We start from the raw sequence: 11,647 nt of genomic DNA, 5'->3' as shown, positions 1-11,647 counted from the left end.
CGTTGCTTTCTTCAATTTTTTCCACGCGAGTGCAATGCATTTTGCACGCACGTGAGGAAAAAACTGAATGTGGTACCCAAACCCAGACTTCTTCACTGAAATTCAGGTTTGGGTTAGGCACTCTGTAGATTTTATTGATGGACCATGTGAGGAGCGCAGTGACGTCACCAAAGGTCCTTTTCCTCCCAGGTCATCAAAGAAGAAGAAAGAAGACAAACCGTGCTGCACGAACAAGTGGATTAGGTGAGTTAAATTATTAATTTTTTTAAAATAATATTTAACCCCTCCATCCCTAATTTACTTAGCATTCTGTATTAGCAATGTTATTATTTTCCCTTATAACCATGTTATAAGGGAAAATAATAATGATCGCGTCCCCATCCCGATCGTCACCAAGAAACCATGCGTGAAAAAGTGAAAAATCGCACTGTATCCGCACTTGCTTGCGATTTTCACTTCTATGGAGCCTGCGTTGCATGAAAAAAAATTGCACAGTATAGAGCATGCTGCGATTTTCACTCAATGCACAAGTGATGCGTGAAAATCACTGCTCATGTGCACAGCCCCATTGAAGTGAATGGGTCCGGATTCAGTGCAGGTGCAATGCAATCACCTCACGCATTGCACCCGCGCTGAATTCTCGCCCGTGTGAAAGGGACCTTACTCTAAACATATGCAACTAATAAAAGGACAACGGGAGAGATAAATCAAAACTGGTCTAACGCAAAACTGGCTTAGCTGCCCATCGCAACCAATAAGATTCTGCCTTTCATTTTTCAGAGCTCCTTTGAAAAATGAAAGGTGGACTCTGATTGGTTGCTATAGGCAGCTAATGCAGTGTTCTTTTACAACAGTTCTGATAATTCTCCCCCCATTTTGCGACATTTGACTATTTTGTAGGTTTAGGTCACACAGTGCAATGTTGCTTAAACATCTATAAAAGCAGAAACAAGTGCAATATGTGAATGAGAACAGCATAAAGTCCAGTGCGCTTACTTTGCCCATATAGCCACCGTGGCAAATCTGCAACACATTTGCCTGGAGTGAGCCAGACCTTAGGGGGTCATTCAATACCATTGCTCCATACATCAGTCACATGTTTAGAGCCAAGGATGTGACTCGATTCCCAAAGAAGGTTTTCCTGTTCTCCCAGGATGGAATCCAACCCCTAACTTGGCTCTTACAATATGGTTCATGCAATGAGATGACCATGTGCATGAGCCACTATTCGTGTCAATTATTGGCCAATGCTAAAAGAAAAGATCTCAGAATTGATTCCAGCTGTTACACCTTTTAGGTCACAGCAGCCTCTGCTTTTCATTTTTTTTTTACTTTTAAATGTTAAGTCTGACCAATCTTCTATAATTTACAGCCAAGTAAAATTGTAAATCAAAAGCATCTGTTAATTTATCTATGATCTGCATAAAATGATCTGTTATTCCATCTGGGACTTGAACGTATTAAGAACATGAACTTGTAGTGCCATTTTAATCACTTCTATCCAGGAGAGAATGCACTCACAAATGTGTTTTAATGTATGACCTTATAAGTTACCACTGCTTACACAATTCTTCACGCACAGAAAGTGTCAGATTATAAAAATAGACACACTGAGCTCTGCTGCTTTCAGCACTCCCATAGAAATCAATGGAGCGTGGTTGCGCTCTCTCAAACTATGGGCTCTTCATTCTAGATATAGCAATACGCTACCAATGAGGTGAGACAACACCCTTTAATGACCACTTTTTTGTGACTTAGAGCACACGATTACCGGGTTCAACAACGGGAGTGGCATAGCCATTGAGAGCACCGGAGACACCATAACTGGTAATAAACTGCTTCTGTCTACTCCTTGGGGTCCTCGCCTATCAGTGACATCAAGGGACCGGACCTGCTCGACTGAACATGTATAGCGCTCTTGATTAATGCCCAGGACCAAGAGCCATACATCTACAACGCCTGATTGTAAGGGGGTTAAAGGACCATGACAATGCTGCAGCCAGTGTTTCCATTTTTTTTTTTTTTAGAAACTACATTATACAGGGTGGCCCAATGGCCCAAGAAAAAGTAGCTGGAAGCAAACAACGCAAGATAACACCATTGACAAGCATATGCCTAGGTGTGGATATAGCCAAAAGGCTAAAAAGTATTTGTGGATCTTTTTGGCTCTAAAAAAAAAAAATATATAACATTTTTGGGTGGCTTTTTTAACCAATTTTTAACATACATTTTTTCCTAGCCATTTTAGTCATTATCAGCTAATATCTGGCCGCAGTATTTAAAGTAAAATAAGCCTCAGACATGTGGCCGCCCCAATACTTAATTTTTCTTTATTATGTGAATTGCCTAAAAACATTCCACTATGTTTTGCTGTTGGTAGTGAGACAGAACTGAATCGAGAGTTTAATGTGTCATTTCGGTGACCACACTAACCACATTACAAGATTAGCAATTTAATAAACAGAAGGATATGGCAGAGCGCTGACCACAATGATTTCACTTAGGCACATGATTCATTTGTTTTTGTAGAATGCACTTTGCAGGAAATGAGCATAAACTGTAAATTAAAGGGGTCATCCAGCCATTAATATTGATGACCCATTGTCAGGATAGGTCATCAATATCTGATTGGCGGGGGTCTGACACCTGTCAGCTGTTTGAAGAGGAGGCGGCTCTCCATGCGAGCGCCACTTCATCTTCATTACACTGCACTTCGTCTCCGAAGTGAATGGAGCGAGTGCTTGTAATTATATTACTCCACCGCTCCACATGAGACGAGATGATCTCACAGCTGATTGGCAGGGGTCTGACAGCTGGGACTCTGCCAATCAGAAATTGATGACTATCCTAACGATAGGTCATCAATATTGATGGCTGTACAACCCCTTTAAAGGGGTTGTCAAAGATAATTAAAGGAATCTGAGCAAGCCCCAAATGGTTCAATATAAAAAGATAAATGTAGTTCTTCCCTGATTCTTCAGTGCTGTCCCCTGCACTGCCAGCCTGGTTGTCACGGAATGTGTACAGGTAACAAGGCAAAGCAACATGTATAAACGACTCGCTGGATCCAAAAACTAAGGAACCAAGGGAGACCCCTGCAGAAGACCTGGCACTTTCCCTGGCTGCTCAGCCTATGCAAAGATCCGAATGGTGGAGGTTTGCATATCCACGAACCTTGACTATAAAGCCCTGAGCACCCTACAATAGTGAGGGGACACGACCACCGGCTCCCTACACAAGACACGGAGGGAGTCAGGGTCACCTGGGATCCAGCAAACAGATATTAACAGATAAAGGTACACTTAGCTTTAGAAGCAAACAGGAGGACAGATCAGCGTGCACACACACTCCAGGAAGTAATATAAGCCGCCCAGAAAAGCATTCTGGGGAGGCATTTAAAGGGAAGCAATTAACACATGACAGCTGAGAGAGGCTGACGAGAGGAGGAGCTGAATACCACAACACAGAAATTCAAGGAGGAGGTTCTGAAAGGCCTCTGTCAGAGCTTCTCAGCTGTCTGGTTGTGACAGTACCCCTCCCTCTACGAGTGGACTCCGGACACTCAGAACCCACCTTCTCAGGATGGGACCTATGGAAAGCCCTGATGAGACGAGAGGCCTTAATGTCCGTCACTGGGACCCACATCCTCTCCTCAGGACCATACCCCTCCCACTGAACAAGGTACTGAAGAGAACCGCGGACAAGACGAGAATCCACAATCCTAGATACCTGAAATTCAAGATTCCCATCAACCATAATCGGAGGAGGAGGCAAAGGCGAGGGTACAATGGGTTGAACATAAGGTTTCAATAAGGACTTATGAAAAACATTATGGATCTTCCAAGTCTGAGGAAGATCAAGACGGTATGCAACAGGATTGATGACAGACAGGATTTTGTAAGGCCCAATAAACCTAGGACCCAACTTCCAGGAGGGAACCTTCAATTTGATATTCTTGGTAGACAACCACACCAGATCACCAACATTCAGGTCCGGACCAAGCACACGTCTCTTATCAGCCACACGCTTATATCTCTCACTCATGCTCTTTAGATTATCTTGAATCTTTTGCCAAATAGATGACAAAGACGAGGAGAATCTGTCCTCATCAGGTAAACCAGAAGACCCCTCTCCCGAGAAAGTCCCAAACTGTGGATGAAACCCATATGCACCAAAAAATGGTGACTTATCAGAGGACTCCTGACGACGGTTATTTAAAGCAAACTCAGCAAGGGACAAAAAAGAACACCAATCCTCTTGATTCTCCGCCACAAAACAACGCAGATATGTCTCCAGATTCTGATTGACGCGCTCTGTCTGGCCATTCGACTGCGGGTGGAAAGCAGAAGAGAATGACAACCGAACCCCCAAGCGAGAACAGAAAGCCTTCCAGAATCTGGAAACAAACTGCGTGCCCCTATCAGAGACTATGTCTGAAGGAATACCGTGCAATTTGACAATGTGATCAACAAATGCCTGCGCCAGCGTCTTAGCATTGGGCAAACCAGGAAAAGGGATGAAATGCACCATTTTGCTAAAACGGTCCACCACCACCAGAATCACAGTCTTCCCCGAGGAACGAGGCAGGTCCGTGATAAAGTCCATGGACAGATGTGTCCAAGGACGGGAAGGAATGGGTAAGGGAAGGAGAGGACCTGATGGCCGTGAATGAGGGACTTTGGCACGAGCGCAAGTCTCGCAGGCTGCCACAAAACCCTCAACCGACTTACGAAGCGCAGGCCACCAGAATCTCCGAGCGATGAGATCCAGTGTGGCTCTTACCCCCGGGTGCCCAGCAAGGACCGTATCGTGGTGTTCTTTAAAAATCTTGTGTCTTAAAGCGAGAGGCACAAACAACCTCCCAGGAGGACAAAGATCAGGAGCCTCTGACTGGGCTGCCTGCACCTCTGCCTCCAATTCAGGAAAAAGAGCAGAGACCACCACACCTTCAGCCAAAATGGGACCCGGGTCTTCAAAATTCCCGCCTCCCGGAAAACAACGTGACAGGGCATCTGCCTTCACATTCTTAACTCCAGGGCGGAACGTGACAACAAAATTAAACCTAGAAAAGAACAACGACCATCTGGCCTGTCTCGGGTTCAGACGCTTGGCTGACTCCAAGTAGGCCAGATTTTTATGGTCAGTAAATACGGTAATAGGGTGTCTGGCTCCCTCTAGCCAATGGCGCCATTCCTCAAAAGCCAACTTGATGGCCAACAATTCCCTATCTCCCACATCGTAATTTCTCTCTGCGGAGGAGAGTTTTCTTGAGAAAAAGGCACACGGTCGCCAATTGGCAGGAGAGGAACCCTGAGACAAGACCGCCCCCACACCCACCTCAGAAGCATCAACCTCAACTATGAAGGGTAACGAAACATCAGGTTGCACCAAGATGGGAGCGGAAGCAAAACTCTCCTTGATATCAGAAAAAGCCTTACGCGCCTCTACTGACCAAGAAGAAAAATCTACCCCCTTTCTGGTCATATCAGTGAGTGGTTTAACAATAGAAGAATAATTCAAAATGAACTTCCTGTAATAATTGGCAAAGCCCAAAAAACGCATCAGCGCCTTTTGATTCTCAGGAAGCTCCCACTCAAGCACAGCGCGGACCTTCTCGGGGTCCATGCGAAAACCAGAAGCGGAGAGAAGAAACCCCAGAAATTGAATTTCTGGAACCGCAAACACACATTTTTCCAGTTTCGCATATAATTTATTCTCCCGCAGGATGAGCAAGACCTGACGTAAATGTTCCTTATGAGTTTTGAAATCGGGAGAAAAAATCAAAATGTCATCCAAATACACCAATACAAATTTTCCCATCAAATGATAAAAAATGCTGTTCACGAAATGCTGAAAAACGGCTGGGGCATTCATCAAACCAAAAGGCATAACCAAATTCTCAAAATGGCCCTCAGGGGTATTGAAGGCCGTCTTCCATTCGTCCCCTTCTCTGACCCTGACCAGGTTGTATGCCCCTCTTAAATCTAATTTGGAAAAGACTTTAGCCCCAACAACCTGGTTAAATAGGTCCGGGATCAGAGGAAGCGGATAAGGGTCACGAATTGTGATATTGTTCAGCTCCCTGAAATCCAGACAAGGTCTTAAAGAACCATCTTTTTTCTTAACAAAGAAAAAACCAGCGGCAACAGGTGACTTTGAGGGTCGTATGTGTCCCTTTCTCAGACTCTCAGAGATATAAGCACGCATAGCGATCCTCTCAGGTTGGGAAAGATTGTATAAACGAGATTTAGGCAGCTTGGCGTCTGGGATGAGATTAATAGGGCAATCGTACTCCCTGTGCGGGGGCAAATCCTGAACTCCACTCTCAGAGAAGACATCCGAAAATTCAGAGAGAAAAGATGGTACAGTCTTAGTAGCAACCTCAGAAACAGATGTCGTGAGGCAATTCTCTCTGCAAAAGTCACTCCAACCATTTATTTGCCTTGCTTGCCAATCAATGGTGGGGTTATGTTTAGTGAGCCAGGGTAGCCCCAACACTAGAGGAGTCGGCAAACCGCTAAGGACGAAACATGACACATCCTCAACATGAGCATCACTCACAATTAAACGGATATTGTGAACTATGCCCTTTAATGACTTCTGAGAAAGTGGAGCGGAATCGATAGCAAACACAGGAATATCCTTTCTCAAAGCGCACACCTGGAAACCATGAGTTATCGCAAAGTGATTATCAATGAGATTGACCGCTGCTCCACTATCCACAAAAATCTCACAAAAAATGTTCTTGCTCTCTAGCGCCACCCTAGCCGGCAGGACAAAACGGGAACTACAAGCAAACGGAAAATCTTCAATCTCCGCCTCAATCCTGCCAATAGTAACAGACGGAACATTTTTCAAAGATTTTTTCCTCTTTGTTTCTTTATTATACCCAGAGAACTGCCTGAATCTCCTAGAGGGACAAATATTTGCCAAATGATTAATACCTCCACAACAAAAACAAACCCTCCCATGCGGGCTGAATCTTCTATTGTCAGAAGCAATCAACCCCAGCTGCATGGGCTCCTGCTCAGAAGGGGCTGACAGCGACTGAGACCCCTGCGCAGAGAATGGGACCGCTGCACAGTCCTGGGACCGAGTATGACAGGAAGGAGAGATCTCTCCTCTCTCTCTAAGACGCCTGTCAATACGAACGGCCTGAGACATAGCAGAGTCCAAAGAAATAGGCCTTTCATGAAAGGCAAATGCATCTTTCAATCCCTCTGAAAGACCATGGCAAAATTGACTTCGGAGTGCAGCATCATTCCAACCAGTATCAGCTGCCCAACTCCGAAATTCTGAGCAGTATATTTCTGCGGATTGTTTACCCTGGCATAGGAGACGTAGTCTAGACTCCGCCAGAGCAATACGATCCGGATCATCATATATCTGACCCAGGGCTAAAAAGAATTCATCCACTGAACGGAGGGGCCGTGCCCCCTCCGGCAGCGAAAAGGCCCAGGACTGAGCGTTACCCCTGAGCAGCGATATAATGATCCCCACCCTCCGTTCCTCATCACCAGAAGAATGGGGAAGAAGGCGAAAATGGAGTTTGCAAGCCTCTCTAAAACGCACAAAATTCTCACTACCCCCGGAGAACGTATCCGGGAGCGAGATCTTAGGCTCAGAACAAGCTCCATGAACGCAAGCTGAACCGGTCACTTGAAGCTGAGAAAAAGTCTTACGGAGGTCAGCTACCTCCAATGAAAGACCCTGGAAGCGTTCAGCCAAAAGTGAAACCGGATCCATGCTTAAGACGGTTTTGGCGGCTTATAATGTCACGGAATGTGTACAGGTAACAAGGCAAAGCAACATGTATAAACGACTCGCTGGATCCAAAAACTAAGGAACCAAGGGAGACCCCTGCAGAAGACCTGGCACTTTCCCTGGCTGCTCAGCCTATGCAAAGATCCGAATGGTGGAGGTTTGCATATCCACGAACCTTGACTATAAAGCCCTGAGCACCCTACAATAGTGAGGGGACACGACCACCGGCTCCCTACACAAGACACGGAGGGAGTCAGGGTCACCTGGGATCCAGCAAACAGATATTAACAGATAAAGGTACACTTAGCTTAGAAGCAAACAGGAGGACAGATCAGCGTGCACACACACTCCAGGAAGTAATATAAGCCGCCCAGAAAAGCATTCTGGGGAGGCATTTAAAGGGAAGCAATTAACACATGACAGCTGAGAGAGGCTGACGAGAGGAGGAGCTGAATACCACAACACAGAAATTCAAGGAGGAGGTTCTGAAAGGCCTCTGTCAGAGCTTCTCAGCTGTCTGGTTGTGACACTGGTCTTCCTGCTCGTTTAACCACTTCAACCCCGCTAGCTGAAACCCCCTTAATGACCAGGCCACTTTTTACACTTCTGCACTACACTACTTTCACCGTTTATTGCTCGGTCATGCAACTTACCACCCAAATGAATTTTACCTCCTTTTCTTCTCACTAATAGAGCTTTCATTTGGTGGTATTTCATTGCTGCTGACATTTTTACTTTTTTTGTTATTAATCGAAATTTAACGATTTTTTTTTGCAAAAAAATGTCATTTTTCACTTTCAGTTGTAAAATTTTGCAAAAAAAACGACATCCATATATAAATGTTTCGCTAAATTTATTGTTCTACATGTCTTTGATAAAAAAAAAAAATGTTTGGGTCAAAAAAAAATGGTTTGGATAAAAGTTATAGCGTTTACAAACTATGGTACAAAAATGTGAATTTCCGCTTTTTGAAGCAGCTCTGACTTTCTGAGCACCTGTCATGTTTCCTGAGGTTCTACAATGCCCAGACAGTAGAAAAACCCCACAAATGACCCCATTTCGGAAAGTAGACACCCTAAGGTATTCACTGATGGGCATAGTGAGTTCATAGAACTTTTTATTTTTTGTCACAAGTTAGCGGAAAATGATGATTTTTTTTTTCTTACAAAGTCTCATATTCCACTAACCTTTGACAAAAAATAAAAACTTCCATGAACTCACTATGCCCATCACGAAATACCTTGGGGTGTCTTCTTTCCAAAATGGGGTCACTTGTGGGGTAGTTATACTGCCCTGGCATTTTAGGGGCCCAAATGCGTGAGAAGTAGTTTGAAATCAAAATCTGTAAAAAATGACCGGTGAAATCCGAAAGGTGATCTTTGGAATGTGTGCCCCTTTGCCCACCTAGGCTGCAAAAAAGTGTCACACATGTGGTATCGCCGTACTCAGGAGAAGTTGGGGAATGTGTTTTGGGGTGTCATTTTACATATACCCATGCTGGGTGAGAGAAATATCTTGGCAAAAGACAACTTTTCCCATTTTTTTATACAAAGTTGGCATTTGACCAAGATATTTATCTCACCCAGCATGGGTATATGTAAAATGACACCCCTAATCACATTGCCCAACTTCTCCTGAGTACGGCGATAACAGATGTGTGACACTTTTCTGCAGCCTAGGTGGGCAAAGGGGCACACATTCCAAAGAGCACCTTTAGGATTTCACCGGCCATTTTTTACAGATTTTGATTTCAAACTACTTCGCACACATTAGGGCCCCTAAATTGCCAGGGCAGTATAACTACCCCACAAGTGACCCCATTTTGGATAGAAGACACCCCAAGGTATTCCGTGAGGGGCATGGCGAGTTCCTAGAATTTTACATTTTTTGTCACAAGTTAGTGGAATATGAGACTTTGTTAGAAAAAAAAATATAAAAATCATCATTTTCCGCTAACTTGTGACAAAAAAAAAAATTCTAGGAACTCGCCATGCCCCTCACGGAATACCTTGGGGTGTCTTCTTTCCAAAATGGGGTCACTTGTGGGGTAGTTATACTGCCCTGGCATTCTAGGGGCCCTAATGTGTGGTAAGTAGTTTGAAATCAAAATGTGTAAAAAATGACCTGTGAAATCCTAAAGGTGCTCTTTGGAATGTGTGCCCCTTTGCCCACCTAGGCGGCAAAAATGTGTCACACATGTGGTATCACCGTACTCAGGAGAAGTTGGGGAATGTATTTTGGGGTGTCATTTTACATATACCCATGTTGGGTGAGAGAAATATCTTGGCAAAAGACAACTTTTCCCATTTTTTTATACAAAGTTGGCATTTGACCAAGATATTTATCTCACCCAGCATGGGTATATGTAAAATGACACCCCAAAACACATTCCCCAACTTCTCCTGAGTATGGCGATACCACATGTGTGACACTTTTTGGCAGCCTAGATGCGCAAAGCGGCCCAAATTCCTTTTAGGAGGGCATTTTTAGACATTTGGATCCCAGACTTCTTCTCACGCTTTCGGGCCCCTAAAATGCCAGGGCAGTATAAATACCCCACATGTGACCCCCATTTTGGAAAGAAGACACCACAAGGTATTCCGTGAGGGGCATGGCGAGTACCTAGAAATTTTTTTTGCCACAAGTTAGCGGAAATTGATTTTTTTTGTATTTTCTCACAAAGTCTCCCTTTCCGCTAACTTGGGACAAAAATTTCAATCTTCCATGGACTCAATATGCCCTTCACAGAATACCTTGGGGTGTCTTCTTTCCGAAATGGGGTCACATGTGGGGTATTTATACTGCCCTGGCATTTTAGGGGCCCTAAAGCGTGAGAAGTCTGGAATATAAATGTCTAAAAAATTTTACGCATTTGGATTCCGTGAGGGGTATGGCGAGTTCATGTGAGATTTTCTTTTTTGACACAAGTTAGTGGAATATGAGACTTAGTAAGAAAAAATAAAATAAAAAATAAAATAAAAAAAAAATTCTGCTAACTTGGGCCAAAAAAAATGTCTGACTGGAGCCTTACAGGGGGGTGATCAATGACAGGGAAGTGATCAGGAAGTCTATATGCGTGATCACCCCCCTGTAAGGCTCCATTCAGACGTCCGTATGTGTTTTGCGGATCCGATCCATGGATCCGTAAAAAATCATACGGACGTCTGAATGGAGCCTTACAGGGGGGTGATCAATGACAGGGGGGTGATCAGGGAGTGTATATGAAGTGATCAGGGGTTCATAAGGGGTTAATAAGTGACAGGGGGGGTGTAGTGTAGTGTAGTGGTGTTTGGTGCTACTTTACTGAGCTACCTGTGTCCTCTGGTGGTCGATCCAAGCAAAAGGGACCACCAGAGGACCAGGTAGCAGGTATATTAGACGCTGTTATCAAAACAGCGTCTAATATACCTGTTAGGGGTTAAAAAAATCACATCTCCAGCCTGCCAGCGAACGATCGCCGCTGGCAGGCTGGAGATCCACTCTCTTACCTTCCGTTTCTGTGAACACGTGCGCCTGTGTGCGCGCGTTCACAGGAAATCTCACGTCTCGCGAGATGACGCGTACATGCGTCGTTGAGCGCACAGCTGCCACCTCCGGACCGCAGATCTGCGTTAGGCGGTCCGGAGGTGGTTAAAATTGCAGTGATTTACCGGTAAAAGGCACTGGGCAAATGCAGCCAATCACTGTCCTCAGTGGCCTATCACGGAGGACAGTGCTTGGCTGCAGCGGTCAAATGCCAGGCTCCTGACTGCAGTCTACAGTCATGGTTACACAGGACCTCGTTGATGACCTGCTGTACATTGAAAAACAAGCAGCCTCCAGGATCACATGACTCGCTGTACACATGTTTTTAAAATGCAAGTATATTAGAAAGTTTATTCTT

This window comes from Bufo gargarizans, chromosome 4 (genome assembly GCF_014858855.1).
Source record: "Bufo gargarizans isolate SCDJY-AF-19 chromosome 4, ASM1485885v1, whole genome shotgun sequence".
In the NCBI taxonomy this organism is placed as follows: domain Eukaryota; kingdom Metazoa; phylum Chordata; class Amphibia; order Anura; family Bufonidae; genus Bufo; species Bufo gargarizans.
The sequence above is the reverse complement of the archived record's forward strand: the minus strand, read 5'-3'. Positions refer to the sequence as shown.